At 44.8% G+C, this 23,339-nt stretch overlaps 2 pseudogenes; both read right to left on the minus strand.

Annotated features, from left to right (window-relative positions):
- Window positions 1-19,235: 19,235 nt before the first annotated feature.
- On the minus strand, window positions 19,236-19,941 carry LOC132224504 (large ribosomal subunit protein eL29-like; annotated as a pseudogene).
- Window positions 19,942-22,676: 2,735 nt separating this feature from the next.
- Window positions 22,677-23,097, minus strand: LOC132224747 (ATP synthase F(0) complex subunit C1, mitochondrial-like; annotated as a pseudogene).
- Window positions 23,098-23,339: the final 242 nt, after the last annotated feature.

Consider the following 23,339-nt stretch of genomic DNA (forward strand, 5'->3'; position numbering starts at 1 on the left):
TTTTGTTATATATAGTTGTAGTTCACTCATTTCCAAAGATATGTAATAGTTTTTACTGTGAACCTATCACAATTTATCTTTCTCTCAGGGGACATTTGACTTGTTTCCTTGTTTTTGCTCTCACCAAAAATGTGGCTATGAACATGTCCCATAGTGCACACATAAAAGACTTTCCAGGGCATATACGTAAGGTTGGAATGTTCAGGTTGTAGGATATGGGTACGCTCAACTTTATTAGTTAGGTAATACCAGTGTTCTGATAAGTGATTGTCCCAGTTTACCTTCCCACCAGCAGTGTATAAGCATTCCCCTCCCCGTCATTTTGTATTGGTGGACTTCTTAACTTTTGGCAATCTAATGAGTAAAAGTGATATCTCATTAAGGTCTGAATTCACCACCTTCTCATAACTAATGAGGTTGAGTGTTCTTTCATACATTTATTTGACATTTCTGTTCCCCATACTCTGAAATGCTTGTCCTTGTCTTTTGCCCATTTTTCTACTGACTCCTTTTTTTCCATTTTGATCTGTGCAGTTGTTGATTGATATTCTAGCTACCAGTCCTTTATCAAGTGTGTATTTGGCAAATATTCTCTTCACCATTTACAGCATTGTGATTTCACTTTAATTTACATGTCTTTTTAAAAAATATATATTTTATTGATTTTTTTTTTTACAGAGAGGAAGGGAGAGGAATAGAGAGTTAGAAACATCAATGAGAGAGAAACATCGATCAGCTGCCTCCTGCACATCCCCCACTGGGGATGTGCCCACAACCCAGGTACATGCCCTTGACCGGAATCGAACCTGGGACCTTTCAGTCCGCAGCTATCCATTGAGCCAAACCGGTGCTGGCTTACATGTCTTTTGATGAACCAAAGTTCTTAATTTTAATGTGGGTTGTATTAGTTATTTATCAACATGTAACAAATTACTTCAAGATGTAACAGTTTAAAACAACAAACTTTTATCTTGCATTTTCTGAGAGTCAGGAATTTACACATGGTTTAGCCTCTGGCTAAGGTCTCTCTGGAGGTTGCAGTGAAGCTGTGGACTGGGGCTCAGGTGAAGGATTGACTAAGGGAGGATGCACTTCCAAACTCATTTTTGTGGTGCTCAATGGACGTTGGTGTCTTGTCATGAATGCCTCTTCTTCTCCTTCTCCTTCTCCTTCTCCTTCTCCTTCTCCTTCTCCTTCTCCTTCTCCTTCTTCTTGTCCTCCTCCTCCTCCTCCCCCTCCTCCTCCTTCTTTTAAACATATTTTTATTGATTTCAGAGAAGAAGGGAGAGGGAGAGAATCATTGATCGGCTGCCTCCTGCACACCACCGACTGGGGATCAAGCCCACAACCCTGGTATGTGCCCTGACCGGGAATTGAACTCTGACCTCCTGATTCATAGTTCAATGCTCAACCACTGAGCCACACCAACCAGGCCCAAGGAGGGAGATTCTACAAGTGTGTAAAAACCGTGGGGAGGGATCATTGGGACCCTCAGAGGCTGCTTACCACACATTCAAATATATCAATTTGATCTTATATGGTTAGCAGATTATTTTACCCCCCTCCCCTACCATTTGTCTCTGGATCTAGTATTAAGAAATACTTCCCTACCCCAAAGTAAAAATATATTCTTTAATATTTTCTTCTAAATGTTTTTTTAAGCCTCACCTGAGGATATGTTTTTATTGATTTGAGGGAGGGAGGGGAGGAGGGAGAGAGAGAGAGAGAGAGAGAGAGAGAGAGAGAGAGAGAGACATTGATCAGTTGCCTCCCCATACATGCCACTACCAGGAATCAAACCCACAATCTGGGTATGTGCCCTGACCGGGAATCAAACCTGCAACCTTTTGGGGATCAGAACGATGCTCCCACCAACCAAGCCACCTGACCAGGCTCCTCTAAATGTTTTTACTAGTAAGTTATCAGTGCTCTCCAGCCAAAGACCACCGGTAACACACCTGTAATTGAACAAGTTGGGTTCATTACTCATTGTACAAGGGAGAACACACACCAAGAGGAACCAAGGGGTGTCTAAGTAAGACTGCATAGAAAGGCCTTTTATTGGAATTGAACCTTGGCTGAGAGATTTGGAAGAGGGTCTGAGAAAGTGGAAGTTTGGTCTAGATTGGATGCCATTAGAAGTGGGGACAATTCTATGATTGGGTATCTCAATAAATCTTATTTATGGGAAGGAGAGAAAAATATAAGGCTAAAGCTGTAATTGGTAAAGAAGTAGAAGTCATTTATTTTGGCCACGAGAGGTGGTGTTTGGTACTTTGTGGGTGGCACAGTGCTTAGACAAAATTATGAAGTGACCTTGTTTTGTCTCAATTTATTATGGTCTCAGAGTAACCTTGTCTGAGGTTGGTATTCTGTGTTTATGTCTAAATAAGAGAATAACATGGCCTAGATGTGAGTGCCAGGTCAACTTCGGAATGTCAGGGGCTGCTTTTTTTTTTCCTTTCTCAAAGTTTTGCCTTTATTTTTAAGTGTCTAATAAACCTTTTTTAAAAATATATTTTATTGATTTTTACAGAGAGGAAGGGAGAGAGATAGAGAGTTAGAAACATCAATGAGAGAGAAACATCGATCAGCTGCCTCCTGCACATCTCCTACTGGGGATATGCCCACAACCCAGGTACATGCCCTTGACCGGAATCGAACCTGGGACCTTTCAGTCCGCAGGCCGACGCTCTTTCCACTGAGCCAAACCGGTTTCGGCAAGTGTCTAATAAACCTTGAGTTGGGTTTTCTATATGGCAAATGAGATATAAGCCTCCAATTTTATTTTTTCTTATGTATAACCAGTTGTCTCACTGTTATTTACTGCCAAATTTCTGGTCTTTAACTCCCTGTTTTGAGAGCTTTCAGTGAATGTTGTTATGGGTTGATTATTTTACTAATGCTTGAGTGTGATATGTTAGGAATATCCCACTACTTAGCAATTGGCTAAGTCAGAACCAGGCAATCTGACTTGAAAATCTGTCTTCTTAATCTGTATGGCATTATGCATTGTCTCTCAAGAAGAAGCAAGATCTTGGTTAATATGCACTGATCTCATATGCTGCCATGTGGGACTGTAGAGCTGATGTCACACTCTTTTCTCTCCTCATCTTATTGCAAGTAGGTGTTAGTCCCCACCTATCCAGTGAAATTGTCCTTGGCGAAGTCACTAGTGAACTCTAGGTTGCCAACTGCACACCATATCTCTTTTTTCTTTTTATATTTTTATTGATTTCAGAGAGGGTGCGATAGGGAGAGAGAGATAGAAACATCAATGATGAGAGAATCATTGATCAACTGCTTCCTACACGCCCCCCACTGGGGATCAAGTCCACAACCCGGGCATGTGCCCTGACCAGGAATCAAACTGTGACTTCCAGTTCATAGGTTGATGCTCAACCACTGAGCCATGCCAGCTGGGCCAAACCATATTTATTTATTTTTTTCTTCAATTTTTTTTATTGTCTAAAGTTTTACATATGTCTATTTTTCCCCAGTTGACCTCCCCAGTCATTCCCACCCAGGCAAGCCCTCACCACCCCAGTGTCTGTGTTCATTGCTTATGTTAATATGCATGCATACAAGTCCTTTGTTTGCTCTCTAAACCCCCCTCCCCTACCATTTGTCTCTGGATCTATTCTCTTTTTTTAAAATGTATTTATTGATTTCAGAGAGGAAGGGAGTAGGAGAGAGAGATAGAAACATCAATGATGAGAGAGAATCATTGATCGGCTGCCTCCTGCACGCTCCCGACTGGGGATCAAGCCCGCAACCTAGGCATGTGCCCTTGGCCAGAATCCAATCTGAGACCCTTCAGTCCAGAGGCTGACGCTCTATCCACTGAGCCAAGCCGGCTAGGGCTCTGGATCTATTCTTGTTCATCAAATTATCAAACCAGATTTCTTTATCCTCATTGTATTCAATAACTTATCAACTGCTATGGGCTGAATATTGGTGTCCTCCCAAAATTCATATGTTGAAATCCTAATCTCCAATGTGATGATATTAGGAGATAGGCCTTTGGGAGGTGATTAGGCTATGAGCCCTCATAAATGGATTTATGCCCTCGTGAAAGAAACCCCAGAGAACGCTCTTGCCCTCTCAGCCATCTAAGTATGTAAGGGGAAAATGGCTATCTGTGACCTGGAAGAGGAGCCTCACCAGACCCAACTATGCTGGCACTCTGATCTTGGACTTACACCTCCAAAGCTGTGAGAAACAAATTTCTGCTCTAGCTGGTTTCGCTCAGTGGATAGAGCATCGGCCTGCGGACTGAAGGGTCCTGAGTTCGATTCCAGTCAAGGGCACATACCTGGGTTGTGGGCTTGATCCCCAGTAGGGGGTGTGCAGGAGGCAGCTGATCATTGATTCTCTCTCATCATTGATATTTCTCGCTCGTCTCCTTTCCTCTCTGAAATCAATAATATATATTTTAAAAGAAACAAATTTTTGTTGTTTATAAGTCCCCCAGTCTATGGTATTCTGTTATAGCAGTTGGAACTAAAACACCAACATTCAACAGAGTTAACCCTTCCATTCTCACAATACTTTTTTTCTTAGTCTTCATGACACTGAAAGTTCATAGTGTTCCTCTTAATCTCACTGGCCGCTCCTTCACATTACCTTTTGCTGACTCCAGTTTTTCCCCCAGCCTCCAAATGTCCTCAGACATTTCTCCAGATAATCACATCTGTTCCTCACGCTTTAACTACCATCATCTATACTAATTACTCCCAAATAGACATTTCTTGCCTCATATCCTAAACTCCACACTTGTAAATTCAGCTGCCTACTTGAACTTCCCACTTGGATGTTTCTAATTGAGCATATCTAAAATAGAATTTTGGTTTTCCCACCACCACAACCCTTCTCCTCCTGTAGTCTTCTCCAGCTTGGTTAATGACAACCCTACTTTCCCAGTTTTTCTGACTAAAAACCCAAGAGTCATCCTTGATACCTCCCTTTCCTTCACAGTCTACATCAAATCCATTATCAAGTCCTCTCAGCCCCATCCCCCAAATATATCCTAAATCTGTCAACATCTCACCATCTGCACGGAGAAATCTTGGGAATCAGTGTGGGACCTGCAGGAGGCAGCAGATCAATGGTTCTCTCTCATCATTCATGTTTCTATCCCTCTCTCCCTCTCTCTGAAATCAAGAAAAAAACATTGAAAAATAATAATAAAGAATATGAAAAGACACGTTATAGACTGGAAGAAAATATTTGTCATCCACATATGCAACAAAGGACTAGTATGTAGAATATAGTAATGAGCTCTCAAAACTCAATAGTTAAAAAAAAAACAATAAAAAACATTGAACTAGAAAATGGACAAAAGATGCGAGGAGACAGTTCACTTAAAGGACATGGAGATAAGAGAGAAGCACATGAAAAGATGCTCAACATCATTAGCCATTAGAGAAATGCAAATTAAAGCCACTGTCAGGTTTCACTGCAGACTTATTAAAGGTCTAAAATAAAAATGGTGACAATACCAAGTGGTGTGAGAATGCAGAGGGAGCTGGATCACTCCTACATTGCTTGTGTGAATGTGAAATGTTACAGTCACCCAGGAAAAGAGTTTGGCCATCTCTTAACAAAACTACATAGACAATAACCATATGACCCAGCAATTGTACTTCTGGGCATTTATCCCAGAGAAATAAAAATTTATGTTCACACCAAAACCTGTACATGAATGTTCATAGCAATTTTATGTGTAAAAGCCAAAAACTAGAATGAGTCCAGATGTCTTTCAATAGGTCAATGGTTACCCTAACTGTGGGACAATAAAAAGGAATGAACCATTGATGCATGCAACAACTTTGATGAATCTCCATGGAATTATGATGAGTGAAAATAGTCCATCCCCAAAAATTACATACTGTGTGATTTGATCAATATAAAACATTTTTCAAATGACAACATTTTATCATTGGAGGACAGGTTAGTGGTTGAGGGAGTGGAGAAGGGCACGGTAGGGAGGTGGGGGTGGTTATAAAAGAGAACATGAGAGGTCCTGTGATGGAACTGTTCTGTACTTTGTGGTGGTAGTCACATGAACCTACACAGGTAATAAGATTGTATAGAATTTCAAAAACTATTTTTATTGATTTCAGAGAGGAAGGGAGAGGGAGAGAGAGAGAAACATCAATGATGCGAAAGAATCATGGATCGGCTGCCTCCTACACATCCCACACTGGGGATTGAGCCCACAATCCTGGCATGTGCCCTGACCTCCTGGTTCATGGGTTGATGCTCAACCACTGAGCCATGCTGGCTGGGCAACATTGTATAGAATTTAATATGCCCGCACACACAAGTGAGTATTAGCAAAACTGAGAAAATCTGAATAAAAATCAATGGATTGTATCAATATCAATATCTTGAATGTGATGTTATTATACTATAGTTTTGCAAAATGTTACTTACCATTGGGGGAAACTAGGCAAAGTGTATGAGGGGTCTCTCTGTATTATTCCTCACAGTTGCATGTGAATCTACAATCATGTAAAAACATTCTTCAATTTTAAAATATTTAAAATAAAATTAATAACAATGCCGCTGCTGTTATTTGTCAAATTATGGAGTGATCTTCGACATGGCAAGCCATTCTAACTTTTTTTTCCCAAGAAGAAAAATAGAAGCCTGGTTACATATATAACAAACAGATCAGGGCTCCCCCAGCTCGGTTTGCTAGATGAGAATGTTGTCAAGAGAAAGCAGCTTCTCCCAGCTTTTTGTTGAATTCAGGTTACATCATGTCCTGTGTTGCTCAGATAAATGAAGTCTTATTGTAACTTCATGTTTCAATTTTTAAGGCTATCTGGAAGAAGTAACCACCAAAAAACACTCATAGTCTTGACTGCTGTTGCTCAGTTGGTTGGAGTGGAGTTCAGAGCATAGGAAGGTTGGCGTTCAACCCCCGGTTCAATCCCTGGTCTGGGCACTTATGGGAGACAACCGATTGATGTTTCTCTCTCTCTCTCTCTCTCTCTCTCTCTCTCTCTCTCTCTCTCTCTCTCTCTTTCTTTCCCTCCTTTTAAAATTCAGTGAACATATCCTCAGGTGAGGATTGGAAAAAAAACAACACACTTGCCCTAGCTGGTTTTGCTCAGTGGATAGGGTGTTGGCCTGTGAATCTACATGTACTAAAAGGTTCTGGGTTCAATTCTGGTCAAGGACACATGCCTGGGTTGCGGGCTCGATCCCCAGTAGGGGGTGTGCAGGAGGCAGCCAATCAATGATTCTCTTTCATCATTGATGTTTCTATCTCTCTCTCCCTCTCCCTTCCTCTCTGAAATCAATAAAAATATTTAAAAAAATAAAATAAAAAATAAAAATAAAAACACTGATATATGTATGTGTCAGGAACTGTTCCAAACCCTTAACAAAATTAAACTCGTGGTACCTTATAACAACCTTATGAGGAAAGTGCTGTTTTTATCTCCATATCTGGATTGATGATGAAGCCACTAAGGAGTAGAATTGCATTTGTTTTGTTTTTAAATATATTTTTATTGATTTCAGAGAGGAAGGGAGAGGGAGAGAGAGATAGAAACATCCATGATGAGAGAGAATCATTGATCGGCTGCCACCTGCACACCCCACACTGTGGATCGAGCCCACAACCTGGGCATGTGCCCTGACCGGGAATTGAACCGTGACCTCCTGGTTCATAGGTCAACGCTCTATCACTGAGCCCCGCTGGCTGGACTGCATTCGTTTTCTGTTTCTCTGTAACAAATGACCATACATTTAGTGGCTTAAAACAACCCATGAATTTATCTTCCAGTGTCTGTGGGTGGGAGTCGCAGCACAGCTAAGCTGGGCTCTCTGCCTCAGTCTCCCCAGGCTGCCCTGCAGGTGCTGGCTTCTCCGGAACCAACAGGGAGAATCTCTCTGGCTTCAGTCTTCTAAGGCAGCGGCCTGGGTAACATCTCCACGGGAGTGACAACCCATCCTCTGCCATGTCCCGTTGGTTAGAAGCGAGTTCTAAGTTCTGCCTGAACAAATGCACAGACAGCAGGAGGTGGGGATTTGTGGGGATTATCCTTGAGTCTATCTGCTACAACGATTGAGTAAACCAATCCAATTCTGGGCCTCAGAGAGCCAAGACTTAACAGGATTTTGAAAATTAAAATTTTATGTAAAAAAATTCCCCTGAGGAGACCTGTCTTCAGTGTGGTGGCAGGAGGACTCTGTAGGCACATTGCTTCCTTGACCACTTTTTGTTGCTGTTAATCCTCACCTGAGCATACTTTTCCCCATTGATTTTTAGAGAGAGTGGAAGGGAGGGAGGGAGGGGGAGAGGGATAGAGAGAGGAATATCTATATGAGAGAGACACATTGCTTAGTTGCCTCCCTAATAGGGCTGGGAAATCTAACCTGCAACCTAGGTGCATGCCCTCGACTGGGGATCGAACCAGAGACCCTTTGGTCCCCAGGTGGGTCCTTGGGCCAGTGCTCTAACCACTGAGCACACTTTTTAATACTTGCTCTGGTTTGGGCGTGGCATTTCCTGCCAACATAGCCCCACCAGCCAGTGCTTTAAGGACCTCACCACCTCCCTTCCACTTCCTCATGGCAATTGTTAAGTGATTGCTTCAGCAAGAGTCTCCTACGTCATTGCCTAAAAACATGACAGTTGTTGTTTTTAGGGCTATCCAGTTTCATACTTTCCACTGTGTGTAGCCCTGGCAGGAGGGGAATTCCCAACACCTGCTTCCCACTGCTGGCTCCTGTTACAAAAGCCAGTGGGGCCAGATCTATTTTTTTTTACCCCCCCCCCCCCTTGGTATAGACACCATGTAGGCATTTGACCCGAATTTGAGTCTCTTTTAGGACTTTGAATCCTGAATAAGTAATGCAATGATCAAGGGAGAGTGTTTGCTGCAACTCAAATGATGTCACAAATCTTTATTTTACATGTTTATTTTTTTAATTTTTTTATTGATTAAGTTATTATATATGTGTCCTTATCCCCACATTACCCCCATCCCCCCCACTCATGCCCTCACCCCCCTGTTGTCTGTTGTCACAAATCTTTTTCTTTCCACTCCTCAGAATCAATAAGCAAAGAAACTTGTGCTCTGGGTACTGAGAATATCCCAAGTCTGTTCCCTAAATATCAGCTTTGTTCCCCTGTAGGGGTGAGGATATTATATGCGACCCTCTGGCCAAAGGAAAATCATAGATTAATTCATTCAACATACATTTGTTCAGCATCTGCTTTGGGCCAGGCACTGTTCTAGATGCTGGAGATACAATGAAGTACAAGGCAGACATGGGGCCCAGCTCAAATTAGGTTGCTTATCAGTGGGGCAAGACAGATACTTCCTAAACAAGATAAGTTCAGAGTAACAAGTTACATAATGAAAATAAAACAGAAAAATGTTGCCCTGGCCAGGTACCTCAGTTGGTTGGAGCATCATTCTGCTTGTGGGTTCGATCACTGATCAGGTGCACAAAGGAGCCAACTGTTAGATGCATGGATGGGTGGAACAATGGGCCTATGTTTCTCTCTCTCTCTCTTTCGCTCTCTTTTTCTACCCCCCACCCCTCTCTCTCTCCCTTCCCTTCCTTTCTCTCTAAAGTCAGTGAATTTAAAACACCCATTTGGCATGGCTCAGTGGTTGAGTGTCCACCTATGAACTAAGAGGTCATGGTTCGATTCCCAGTCAGGGCACATGCCTGGGCTGTGGGCTCAGTCCCCAGTGTGGGGCGTGCAGGAGGAGGCAGCCAATCAATGCTTCTCTCTCATCATTGATGTTTCTATCTGTCCCTCTCCCTTCCTCTCTGAAATCAATAAAAATATATTTCAACACACACACACACACACACACACTCATCTGCATGCTAAAGAAAATAAAACAGAAAAATGTAATAACATGAGACTGGTTCCTATTTGCAGTAGGAAGGATCACATCAGGTAAGGTAGTCAGGAAAGGCCTCTTTAAGGAGATGACATTTGAGCTGAGACCTAAAGGATGAGGGATTGGTGATGCGGGTACCTGGAGGCAAAGAATTCCAGGCAGGGGGGAATAGCAAGTACAAAGACCCTGAGATGAGATGGGCTTGGTGTGTTTAAGAAACTGAAAGAAAGCCAGTGCAGCTGGGATAGAGTGATGGCGGAGGAGGAGGAGTTGGGAGGCCAGCTCATGCAGGTCCTCCTAGGCTCCTTTAAGGACTTTGGTTTTAATGCTGAGTGAAGGGGGAGCTGTGGGAGGATTTTTTCATTATTAATATATTTTATTGATTTTTTACAGAGAGGAAGGGAGAGGGATAGAGAGTTAGAAACATCGATGAGAAACATTGATCAGCTGCCTCCTGCACATCTCCTACTGGGGATGTGCCCGCAACCCAGGTACATGCCCTTGACCGGAATCGAACCTGGGACCTTTCAGTCCGCAGGCCACGCTCTATCCACTGAGCCAAACCGGTTTTGGCAAGTGGGAGGATTTTTAAAAAATATTTTTATTGATTTCAGAGAGAGGAAGGGAGAGGGAGAGAGAGATAGAAGCATCCATGATGAGAGAGAATCATTGATCAGCTGCCTCTTGCACGCCCCACACTTGGGATCGAGCCCACAACCCGGGCATGTGCCCTGACCTGGAATCGAACCGTGACCTCCTGGTTTATAGGTCGATGCTCAACCACTAAGCCACACCAGCTGGGCTGTATGACTGAAAACATTTGCCTCCTCCAAGTAGGCATAGCCCCATGGCACTTGGCTTGGGGGAAAAGGACCTTTATCTAAAGAGAAACATGTGCCTGGCCGGCCTGGCTCAGTGGTGGAGCACCTCCCTGCGAACCAGGAGGTCACGGTTCGATTCCTGGTCAGGGCACAGGGGTTGCAGGCTCAACCTCCTGTGTGGGGCATGCAGGAGGTGGCCGGCTAATCAATGATTTTTCTCTCATCATTATGTTTTTATCTCTCATTCCCTCTCTGAAATCAATAAAAAGATTTAAAAAAAACAGAGCCCTGAGTGGTATGGCTCAGTGGATAGAGTGTCGGCCTGCGGACTGAAGGGTCCCAGGTTTGATTCTGCTCAAGGGTATGTATCTAGGAGTCTTTCTAAAAAAACAAAGAGAAAGATGCCCCTTCTTCCTGCAGGTGCAGCCCCACACGAGAGTGCACAACAGCACCAGAATTCAGGCTGGACTTCAGCCCTCCTGGGCCCCTCAGCCAGATACTCTTGTTCGGTGCACAAACCACACAACTGTCCACAGCCCAGATCAAAGAGACTGGGAAGAGGCTGTTGCGGTAATCCAGAGGAGGGATGGTGATGGCTTGGATCAGGGAGTGCAGGGTAGGGGGACAAAAATGCACAAGGCATACACTGAGGACATCCTTTGCCCTGGTTCCCAGCCCGAGCCCTAGCAAGAATTTGAATGTGATTGCTTTTCTAAGAGCAGCTCTAATGTCCACCAAACATGTGGGCTCAGACTCATTCCAGCCCTAACTGACTCCCCCAAGGCAGGGGTGGGGGTGGTTACTGTGAGGGAGGGAGGAGCTATGGCCCCCAGGAAGGATGACAGCCAATAGGCTGTCCTCCCAAGGGAGTCCAGGAGCAGTTGTGTGTGCAAATTTTGAGAAATGAGACTGACATCCCTCAATGTGTGTGTGTGTGTGTGTGTGTGTGTGTGTGTGTGTGTGTGTGTGTGAGAGAGACGAGAAGAGATAAACCAAAGAACTTATATACTTATATGCATAGCCCATGGACACGGCCAATAGGGTGGTGAAGGCCGGGGGTGGGAGGTGGGTAGGGACTGGTAGGAGGGGGGGGAATGGAGTGGGAGAATGGGAGATATCTGTAATACTATCAACAAGAAAAAATATATTAAGAAATAAATCAAGTGCCCTAGCTGGTTTGTCTCAGTGCATAGAGCCTTGGCCTGTGAACTGAAAGGTCCCAGGTTCAATTCTGGGCAAGGGCATATGCCTGGGTTGGGTTGCAGGCTCAATCCCCAGTTGGGGGCGTGCAGGAGGCAGCCGATCCATGATTCTCTCTCATGATTGATGTTTCTATCTCTCTCTCCCCTGCCTTCCTCTCTGAAAGCAATAAAAATATATTATAAAAAATAAATAAAATGATGAGACCAAAAAAAAAAAAAAAAGGAAGACATGAGGATATGAATTCCTTTAATGTTATAAGGTTGTTGCGAGGATCAAATACATATTCAAAGCAGCTAACCTGGACCTGGCACTCAGTAGGTACCAGGACTAAGTAGTCCTAAGCTGGAATCTTAGACAAATCACTTCCCTTCCTAAAACTCAGCTTCTTCATGTGTACAATGAATATTCCCTGCAACGAGGAAGCTGATGGAGCCGAGAGAACCAAATCCTGTGTGTGAGGGAAGCTCTTGGCAAGCTGGCTGTGTGCTCCCTGGTGGCATCCTGATGTCGCAGCCCTTCTTTCTCTCCTCACTGTCCCACAAAGTCTGGTTCTTGCCCCCTTTGCCAGGACTTCTGAAAAAACCTCGCTTGTTACTCTACCTCTGATCTCCTTGCTGCCTGAACCTCAGCTGTAGGTATGTCTGCCCTTGTTCCAAGCCTACATTGGCTCCCTAAAGCCCACTGGATCTGCAGGGGGAGGCGACAGCTAGGCGCCTTGCAAGGTCTTGGACATGACGTAAACGAGATTGCCCTAAACATGTAGTGGAGTGGTACTCAGGAAATGGTCATCATTCCCCCAGGGGGAGAAGGGGGTCAGAGGAGCAGGTTCTACCCACCTTTCTTTACTCTTTCTGGTCTTCCTTTATTTCTGTCTCTCCTTCCCTCTGTCTATCTCAGACCTTTTCTCCTTCCCAGCCTCCCTTTGTGTTGCCCCTTTCTCTTTTCTGTGATTCAAATTTCTCCTTTTCGCTTTCTCAGTCTCTCTCTTCTCTTCAGTGGGTTGCTCTTTGGGTCAATCTAAGTCTCCACCCATCCCCCCATCCCCACCCCCACCCCCACCCCCACCCCACCCCATCCCCAGCTCTGTCTTCTGTGTCCGCCCCTCCCCCCATTCTATCCTTCCTCCCTCCTCCCGGGCTTAAGGATGACCAACCTTTGAGAGTCCGCAGCTTCCGCATCTGTTCTGAGCCACTGGGGCCTCCCCCTTCCCAGGCCTTAGTAAGGCTGACCCTCAGGAAGGGCCAAGGGGGAGGGGTAGCAGGAAAAAGGGGGCGTTGTTACACTTTTGGTCTCCTTTTCTGCCCTTCATTTTGGAGGGGACAGGTGAAAAAAAAACAACAACGAGGGATTTAAAACTTCCTCTTTTGTCTTGCCCCACATGCAATTAGTGATGGTCTAAGAGCTTGGTTTGACTTTCTAGGAAAGAAAACTCCTCTAAGAAACCACATCATTTAAACACTAGGTTTGCCTGGACCACAGCATCTGATAAGACAATGAAAACAGAAAAGGCTTTTAAAACCAATTTAACCCACACACAAATGTAATTCTGAGGAAGAATCAATAGTCTGGTGGATCATTTTCCCTGCGACTCCTTGGAGAAGCTTAAAGAGACTTTCAATCAATGGGGCGGATAGTGAATAAAATGTTCTTTTAGAAATAAATTGACTTGATTTAACGATGAAGATTAAGTAAATAATAGCCAAGGTGGTACTTGGTCTTGGCAAACATTCTAAGGTGGTTCTCCGGTGGCTGCTGTTTAGGAAACACTGATCTAAATGAAATCAATATGTAATGGGAGGTTGACAAATGTCTACACAAATTCATCAAGGCGGTGAACAACACATCTGAAGGAAAAATGGTTCCACAGGCAAGTGTGCCCAGCCTTCCAAAGGAGGCATGCAGCCTGGGTGGTGTGGCTCAGTGCTTAAGTGTCGACCTATGAACCAAGAGGTCACGGTTTGATTCCCGGTCAAGGCACATGCCTGAATTGCAGGCTGGATCCCCAGTGTGGGGCCTGCAGGAGGCAGCCAATCAATGATTCTCTCTCATTGGTGTTTCTATCTCTCTCTCCCTCTCCCTCTCTGAAATCAATGGAAAAAATTAAAATTTAATTAATTAATTAATTAAAGCAAAGTCAATGCACTGAGTTTCACAGAATGGTAAGGTGAAAAGGACCGGGTCCTTGTGGTCCTGAATTAACCAACCCGGGATCCCCCTTACCTTAGGACTTTGTGTTTTGTAAAATCATACATATCTTTGTTATTTAAGCCAGTTGAGTATGGCTCGAAGTTATTTGCAGCTTAATAATTAATTAATATACCCATGGTATATCATCTTGGTAGGACAATGAAACCCACTGTGAAAACCTGAACGGGCTACCTAAGCTTAGCCAGCCGGATGCAGTCTTTGAATTATAAGCAAAGAATACAAGGATGAGAGAAGAGCATGTAATTGTCCACTCCCCAGCATTCCTGTGGCTCCATTATTTTCTGCCCTGTCCTCAGCCTGATCCTCCAGTCACTCAATGATTGTACTAACCCAGAGGGGATTTCTTTTGTTCCTGACCAACAACTTTCACAGAGACACAAAGTCAAAGAGAGAAAAATGCCATTCACTAAGAGGTGCTCTCTGCCTCATTTTATTTCATCAGGCAAATATCTCTCAAGACTCTCTATTTCGCCCGGCCGGTGTGGCTCAGTGGTTGAGAGTCAACCCATGAACCAAGAGGTCACGGGTTCAATTCTAGGTCAAGGCACATGTCCGGGGTTGCGAGCTTTCTCCCCAGTGTGATACGTGCAGGAGGCAGCTGATCAATGATTCTCTTTCATCATTGGTATTTCTCTCTCTCTCTGTCTCTCTGTCTCTCTCTCTCTGTCTCTCTCTCTCTCTCTCCCTTCCTCTATGAAACTAATAAAAATATTTTTTAAAAAAGACTCTCCATCTCTCTTGGCACTGGTCCTCTGCTCAACCAGGCAGCTGCTCCATAAATTAATTAAATGGCATCTGTTTTGTGGAATAATTGAGTGCCCTATTTGCTTGTGTCATCCAGCTCTGAGCTCGATCAACTCTTGTGTGCTCTTCAAAGTAAGCTTTCTAGACCAGCATGACTGAGGCTCGGGGGCCTTAAACTGTAGAAGGTGAGGCGCTTGAATCAGCAATGAGTGGGTCATTCATTCAGACAGTCAGCAAGTGTTTACTGAATATCTAACTGTTCTAGGCTAGGGATAGGGCGGTAAACAAAACAGACACTCCTTGATTGCAGCGGAACGCATGTCCTTGTGGAGTTGACATTCTAATTGGAGACAGATGTGAAACAATCAATTGTAAAGGCATTTAATTGCAATCAACACTAGGAGGGAAAAGTACAGGGCGCCCTGAGAATGTGCAGCTAGGCCTCAAGCTGTCCTGTTTTGTCAGGGATAGTTTGCTGTGAGAAAGGGGCATTCAACATTAGGCAAAAGGGTGGGGGAAGTGTTCCAGGCAGAGAGAACAACATCTTGTCAAGGTCCATATTGGTACTTTAAGGGAACAGAAAGAAATGCCTGGTTATTGGACCACAAAAGGAGGAGAAGAATGGGGCCAAAAGAGAATAGAGTGGTGGCAGGGGCCAGAAATGACTTTGTAGGCTAGCCCTTCTTTTTAAAAATATTTTTAAAAAATATATTTTATTGATTTTTTACAGAGAGGAAGGGAGAGGGATAGAGAGTTAGAAACATCGATGAGAGAGATACATGGATCAGCTGCCTCCTGCACACACCCCCTGGGGGGTTGTGCCCGCAACCAAGGTACATACCCTTGACCGGAATCGAACCTGGGACCCTTCAGTCCACAGGCCGACGCTCTATCCACTGAGCCAAACCAGTTAAGGCTTTTTAAATGTTTTTTATTGATTTTTAGAGAGAGAGGAAGGGAGAGGGATAGAGAGATAACACTGATGAGAGAGGAACACTGATTAGTGCCTCCTGCGTGCCCCACACTGGGGATCAAGCCTGCAACCCAGGCATGTGCCTTGACCTCTTGGCTCTTGGGTTGACCGCTCAACCACTGAGCCACACCGGCTGAGCTAGCCCTTCTTTTTTAAAATTTTTAATTGTGGTAAGACACACATAACAAAATTTACCATCTTAACCACTAAGTTAGATGTACAGTTTAGTGGCATTAAGTACATTCACATTGTTGGGCAACCATCACCACCATCTATCTCCAGAACTCTTTTCATCTTGCAAAACTGAAACTCTGTACTCATTAAACAGTAACTTTTAAAATTATGCTTTTATTGATTTCAGAGAGAGGAAGGGAGAGAGAGAGAGAGAGAGAGAGAGAAAGAGAGAGAGAGAGAAACATCAATGATGAGAGAGAATCATTGATTGGTCGCCTCCTGACCACCCCACACTGGGGATCGAGACCCAACCAGGGCATGTGCCCTGACTGGGAATCGAACCGTGGCCTCCTGGTTCATAGATGGATGCTCAACCACTGACACACACTGGACAGGCTAAAAAGTAACTTTTCATTCCCCCGCCCTCTCTAGCCCCTGGCACCCACATTCTACTTTCTGTCTCTATGAATTTAGCTGTTCTATGTGCCTCATATTAGTGGAATTATACAGTATTTGTCTTTTTGTGACTGGCTTATTTCACTTAGCTGAATGTCCTCAAGGTTCATCCAGCTATAGTATGTGTCAGAATTTCCTTGGGCAGCCCTTCTTAAACTGTGATCCTACTGCTTCTTGGACCCACTTTGATTAGCAAGGTTGCAGGCCATGCTCAAAATCTCAGAATAAGATCTTGAATTCTTAATTTTTGTGCTTTTCTTATTTGCCTTACATTTCCTAACTCTTCCACTAGGAAACAAGAGTATACATATCTGTATTAGTTTCCTAGGGCTGTCAGAACAAAATACCATAAACGGGATGGCTGGACAACAGAAATTTATCCTCTCACAGTCCAGGAGGCCAGAAGTCCAAAATCAGTGTGTTGGTAAGTTAGTTCCTTCAGGAGGCTCTGGGGGAGAGTCTGATCCAGGCTTCTCTCCTAGTTTCTGGAGGTTTCTGGCTATCTTTGGTGTTTCTAGGCTTGTAAATCCATCACTCCAATCTTCGCTTGCATCTTCACGTGGCCTTCTCCCTGTGTGTCTGTCTCTATATCTCTGTGTCTAAACTTCCCTTGTCTTATAAGGAAACCAGTCATTGGATTTAGGACCCATCGTAATCCAGTGTGACCTCTTCTTAACTTGATTACATCTGCAAAGACCATATTTCCAAATAAGGTGACATTCATAGGTGCTAGGTGAACATAAATTTGGGGGGAGGACGCTATTCAATGCAGTACATTGTTTCTAAAGGAATTTACAGTTAGGATTGTTAGAGAAAGAACATAAAGAGAAGATAATGTTCAATTTTTTTGGTTTGTTTTGCTCCCTATTTAATGCACTTTGACTGTGAAAAAGGGAAATCCTTGCCTGGCCAGCATGGCTCAGTGGTTGAGCATCGACCTATGAATCAGGAGGTCACAGTTCGATTCCTGGTCAGGGAACATGCCCAGGTTTGTGGGCTTGATCTTCAGTAGGGGGCGTGCAGGAGGCAGCCAATCAATGGTTTTCTCTCATCATTGATGTTTCTATCTCTCCCTCTTCCTTCCTCTCTGAAATCAATAAAAAAAATGTATTTTTTTAAAAAAGAGAAATCTTTGATTCAGCAACAAAAATAATAAAAAAAAATTAAAAAGAAATCCTCAATTGGAGCAGAATATCTATATATATAAAAGGCTAATATGCTAAGTGTCCCTCCACCCGTCTGACTGGTTGCTATGACGTGCACTGACCATCAGGGGGCAGATGCTCAATGCAGGAGCTGCCAAGCTACAGTGATGCACCCTGAAACCAGAGAGGAGGGATCCCAATTCCTTGTGGGCCTTGTGATTCCACCTTTGACCATGGGTTATGTTGTTGCTGGGGCACTGTCGGCCCCAAATCTGGTTACTGCACACTTGTGTTTGTGTTACACACCCTGTACGACAACAACTTTGCAGAGTGCCCTGGGACCCCTCAAAGGATGTCAGAGAGCTGGTTTCAGCACGATCCCCACAGGCCAGGCGGAGGGACACCACATGCTAGAGGGACCCGCTCACTTCGCAGACACCCTTCGAGCCGCATTGCTGCCCCAGTTACAGCCATCCAGGGAGGAACCGAGGGAGGCTGGCTCCAGGGCGTGTCCAGCCCATCTCACCCAGCCCCACCCCACCGGCCACCTTATAATTAATTTCCTTTCAATGTGCATGAATCTGTGCACTGGGGCACTAGTATTATCTCTTATATAAAAGGTCTGTGGCCATCACGCTGTAACACCGTCATGACCAAAAGAGCAGCGGTTCTCGTGGTGGGCGGGGTGGGGCACGAACTACTAGAGGTGAAGAGCTACGAGCGATGATGGGCAGGGCGGCCAGCTGAGCTACTCTCGTATGATTCGTGCACGCTGGGCCTCTAGTAATAAATATTGGAAAGAGAGGGAAGAAAATAGAGACCACCAATTACTGCTTGAGAGTCACTTGATCTGATAAGAGGGAGGAAAGAGTAGTGACAGTGACCTTAGAGGAGGTCAAGAGACCTGAAAAGAAAGGATTGAATAAGGGGATCATGAAGAGGAGCAGGAGCAGGGGGAAAACAGGACCAAGCACTGTTGATGGCAGCCTAGTAAAGCCCCCAGTGAAAAGAACTGCCCCTGGTGTATGTAGCAACAAATGCGGCCATGACACCTAGCAGCGCAGTGTATAGTAGCAGAAGGCCCCAGAATAAGTAGGAAGTCTGGTCAGGATAAATGAGATTCTGCCAAGAATCTTCAAAGATATTATGGGAGATACTGAATTTTCCAGGTGGCTAGGATTTGAGCCATCTGATGTGAATGTTAAAGAACTAGGAGACCATATCAGATTGTACTTTTTGGGTGCATCCAGGTAGAAGGCATGTAGATGCCTTTTGGATTTGTCCAATATCAATGCCTTGCCTTCAAGCCACTACAACATTGGCACCCCTATCACATTCATTTATTCAACAAACGTTTGTTGGGCACCTATGTGTTAGGTTCTGGAAATGCAGGGATAAATAAGGCAGGCAAAGTCCCTGTCCTCCTGGTGTTTTCTGGTTGGGAAGAGAGACACTGAACTAATAATTACATACAAATAGGATGTAGACTATATGAATAATTTGACAATTTTTTTGACAGCTCCTGCCTCAGGTTTTTTGTACAAACAGCACAGGAGGAAACCAGCCCCATGCAAACAGTAGCCCAGGGCTCACACCATTCCTTCGTCCCCACATCGGCAAACAGAGGGCTCTACTCTGAAGTCTCTGTGGGGGCCTCGGTACCTTTGGGAGCCTGAGCTGGAGCTGCAGCCACAGCCATAGCCTGGGCCTTGGTTTGAGACTTGGACTTGGACTTTGGACTGCAGAGCCCAAGATGAGACCCTTGGCTATATCCATGAGCATGTCTCCCAAGTTTGGAGTGAGCAACGTAGGCAAGTTGACTCTGTATGTGGCTACTGCCCTTTGGAATCTTGGGGTTGGCCTCCTTGGGCCTTATGAGGGCCTTGGTAGCCTCCTCATGTGCACTCACGGCCTTGTGTTGTTGGCCTGCATCTTCTTCAGGGCCTTCTTGTGCTTCTTGGCAAAGAGCATATTCGTCAGGAACTTGGGTCCCACACCCTTAAGACATTCATATCTTTGTGGTTTAGGATATATATATATATATATATATATATATATATATATATATATATATTTCAGAGAGGGAGAGGGAGAGATATAAACATCAATGATGAGAGAGAATAATTGATCAGTTGCCTCCTGCACGTCCCTTACTAGGGATCAAACCCACAACCCAGGCATGTGCCCTGACTAGGAATCGAACCGTGACCTCCTGGTTCATTGGTTGATGCTTAACCAGTGAGCTATGCCAGCTGGGCTGCTTAGGGTTTCTTGATGCTATTTCTGTGCCATTTTGGGGAGTGGTTATGTCTGGTATGGTTCTTGGACTTTGCCATGTCTGCACTAAAACCCATGGCTCCCAAAGTGCCTGGGACCAGAAGAGAAGAGGGGGGCTGCAGTGCAGCATGGGAAATATGGTCAACTTTACAACTCTTGAGGTGCAAGTATAGTCACATCTTTTGTAGTTCTTCAAATTAAATCCAAAGTGGCTTGAGCCTCATGGACCAGATTAGCAAGAAGTTTAATGCCACCCTCTTTGGCTCTTGTCCTCCTCTGGCTTATCCAGGAGCTTACATAGTCCTCAAAGGAAGTTGACCTGATGTCCACTCCTCAGTAGAGAAAAGCTTCTACTTCCAAGCCTTCCTTGTGTTTCATTGCTACAATGTGTCATTCCTGAACACTGGCCTGCTTCCATCTGGCACTGCTGGTCTACTCCGGAGCAAAGCCTTGCTGACTGCACCTTCCAGCGTGTGTCAGCGTGGTCCTTCAAAGAGTTCCCAAATTGCAGCTCTAAGGGGCCAGTGTTTCTGGGCATACACCCAGCTCTTCTCCTTCAAGACCTCACTGCCTCAGAGGTACAGGGTTCATATTGAATCAGGAATTTGTCCATCACAGACCCTCCTTCTTTCCATTCCCTAGGGATTTCTGCCAGGCTTTGAGAGGCTTTCTTTTTCCAGCCCCTGAAATTCCCTTTCGTGGGCTAATAACTCCATGGCCTCAAAGGAGGGCCCAGATCTAATGAATACACAAAGCTTTGTTACCCCTTCCTGGGGGGAAATACCTTCCAAACCTCACCTTTCCAAACAGGACCAAGGGTTGAAGTGGATATTTATTGCACACTTGGCCACCCAATATTCATTTCCCATTCTTTTGGTAATAGCACCCTGACAGGAGATTTGAATGATCTTCCTCCATTGGGTACAGTCTGACAGGACTGTCAATGTTGGTATCATACCTCCTTTAGTCAAGGGATGGACATGTGACCCAAACTAGATCAGCTTGATCTTGAATAGGGCAGTGCCTCTCTGCACTCGAATGTGCGTATGTATGAATCACCTGGGAGTCTTGTTACTATGGAGATTCTGAGTCAGTGAGACCTAAAAGCCTGTATCTCCTGGATGATACCATTGCTGTTGATCCACAGACCACCACCCTCTAAGTCATTGTTTCTCAACCTTGGCTGCACATTAGAATCACCTGGGAATCTTTTTAAAATCCTGATTTCTGGGCCTCATCCTCCGGAAATTCTGTTTCTTTCTTATGGGGTGGAGCCACAACATTAGTCACAAAGAAACAGGATGAGGCCCAGAAATCAGGATTTTTAAAAGATTCCCAGGTGATTCCAATGTGCAGCCAAGGTTGAGAACCACTGTTCTAAGTAGAAAGGCAGTAGAGTGAGCAAACATCTGAAGTACTTTGATCCAGATGGCACAACCTTAAAAGACCATCATCAGCCTGATCTGGCAAGGCTCAGTGGTTGAACATCGACCTATGAACCAGGAGGTCATGGTTCAATTCCCAATCAGGGCACATGCCCGGGTTGCAGGCTCCATACCCAGTGTGGGTGTGCAGGAGGCAGCTGATCAATGATTCCCTCCCTTTCTGAAATCAATAAAAAAAAATTTTTTAAAAAAAAGAAAGTTTCTCCCTGGCCGGTTTTGCTCAATGGATAGAGCATCGGCCTGCCAACTGAAGGTTCCCAGTTTTGATGACAGTCAGGGTTACATGCCTGGGTTTGGGGCTTGATCCCCAGTAGGGGGTGTGCAGGAGGCAGCTGATCAATAATTCTCTCTCATCATTGATGTTTCTGTCTCTCTCTCCCTCTTCCTTCCTCTCTGAAATCAATTAAAAAATATATTTTTTAAAAGACCATCATCAGTCTAGAGCTGCTCTGGATCCTGTCCTCTGACCAGAATCTTTAGCCTTTCCCTCCATTCTGCAAGTTCCCTACATACTTACAGTAAATTATTTTTAGTATTCAAGGTGACAGACTTGATTTCTATTGCTTGCAACCAGAGGAAGGTAGGAGGAGAGGGAGGGGAAAAAGGAGAAAGGGAGAGAGGTAGGGAGGGTGGGTGGAAAAGAGAGAAATTTCCCTTCAGTATACAACTGGGTCAAAGTACTATTGTCTCCATATAGCCAGCACCTAGTTTTCAGCCTTTATATGCTGCTGATGTCATCAAAGACATTCTATTTTGTAAGCCCCTTTGTGAGACTAATAAGGCTCATAGGCATGTTTTAAAATTTATTTTTACTTATTTATTTCAGAAGTAGAGAAAGGGAGAGGAAAAGGGAGGGGAGAGAGGGGGAGAGGGGGGAAACATTTGGTTTGTTGTTCCACACATTCATTGGTTGCTTCTTTTTTTAAAAAAAAAAATATTTTTATTGATTTTAGAGAGAGAGGAAGGGGGAGGGAGAGATAGAAACACCAATGATGAGAGAAAATAATTGATTGGTTGCCTCCTGCATGCCCCCCACTGGAGATTGAGCCCACAACCCAGGCATGTGCCCTGGTCAAGAATTGAACCGGTGACCGCTTGGTTCATGGGTTGACAATCACTAAGCCACACCAGCTGGGCTCATTGGTTGCTTCTTGTATGTGCCCTAACCAGGAATCGAACCTGCAGCCTTGGTGTATCAGGACAACTGTCTAACCAACTGAGCTACCGGGCCAAGGCCTCTTTCTTTTTTTAGAGAAATGTTGTGTTTACTGGTAAAGCTTAGCACATTCCAGCACCGGGCATGGCCTGGAGACGAAGCAGCAGGGATGGGTAGGTGATCCCCCAGAGCCTCACATGACTAAGAAGAGGAAAGCAACCATCAAACAGAAGAGCCCCATGGTCTCAGACAGGGCAAAGTCCAGAATGGCATAGGAGAAGAGCTGCTGCTTGAAAGACAGGTTCTTGGCATAGCCAATGATCAATTCCAGGCCCTGAACCAACCACACCCACTGTAGCAACCCCAGCACCAATAAACTTGGCCGCTGTGGCAATGTCCCAGGAGACGCCACTGGTCTGGAGCTCTGGTCTGGGTCTGGCCACCCGGAGTGGGGAGCTGCTGTAGGAAGGCTGTTCAGATGGGATCTCTGGCCTTCTCAGGAAGGAGGCAGAGACAGGCCTGATTAGACCCGTGGTACAACAGCGGATCAGAGCCAGGGGGATGAGTAGGGCCCCTGTAGTCTGCATTTTTTCAGTCTCTCAGCTTTAGTTCTAGGTTTCCAGCTCTTGGGCATCTTCAAAGTGATAGAAGGTCTTGCCCGGCCGACATGGTTCAGTGGTTGAGCATGGAACCTATGAACCAGAAGTCATGGTTTGATTCCTGGTCAGGACACATTCCTGGGTTGCAGGCTCCATACCCAGTGTGGGTGTGTGCAGGAGGCAGCCCATCAGTGATTCCCGCTCATCATTGATGTTTCTACCTCTCTCCCTCTTCCTCCCTTTCTGAAATCAATTAA

This window comes from Myotis daubentonii, chromosome X (genome assembly GCF_963259705.1).
Source record: "Myotis daubentonii chromosome X, mMyoDau2.1, whole genome shotgun sequence".
Classification (NCBI taxonomy): Eukaryota; Metazoa; Chordata; class Mammalia; order Chiroptera; family Vespertilionidae; genus Myotis; species Myotis daubentonii.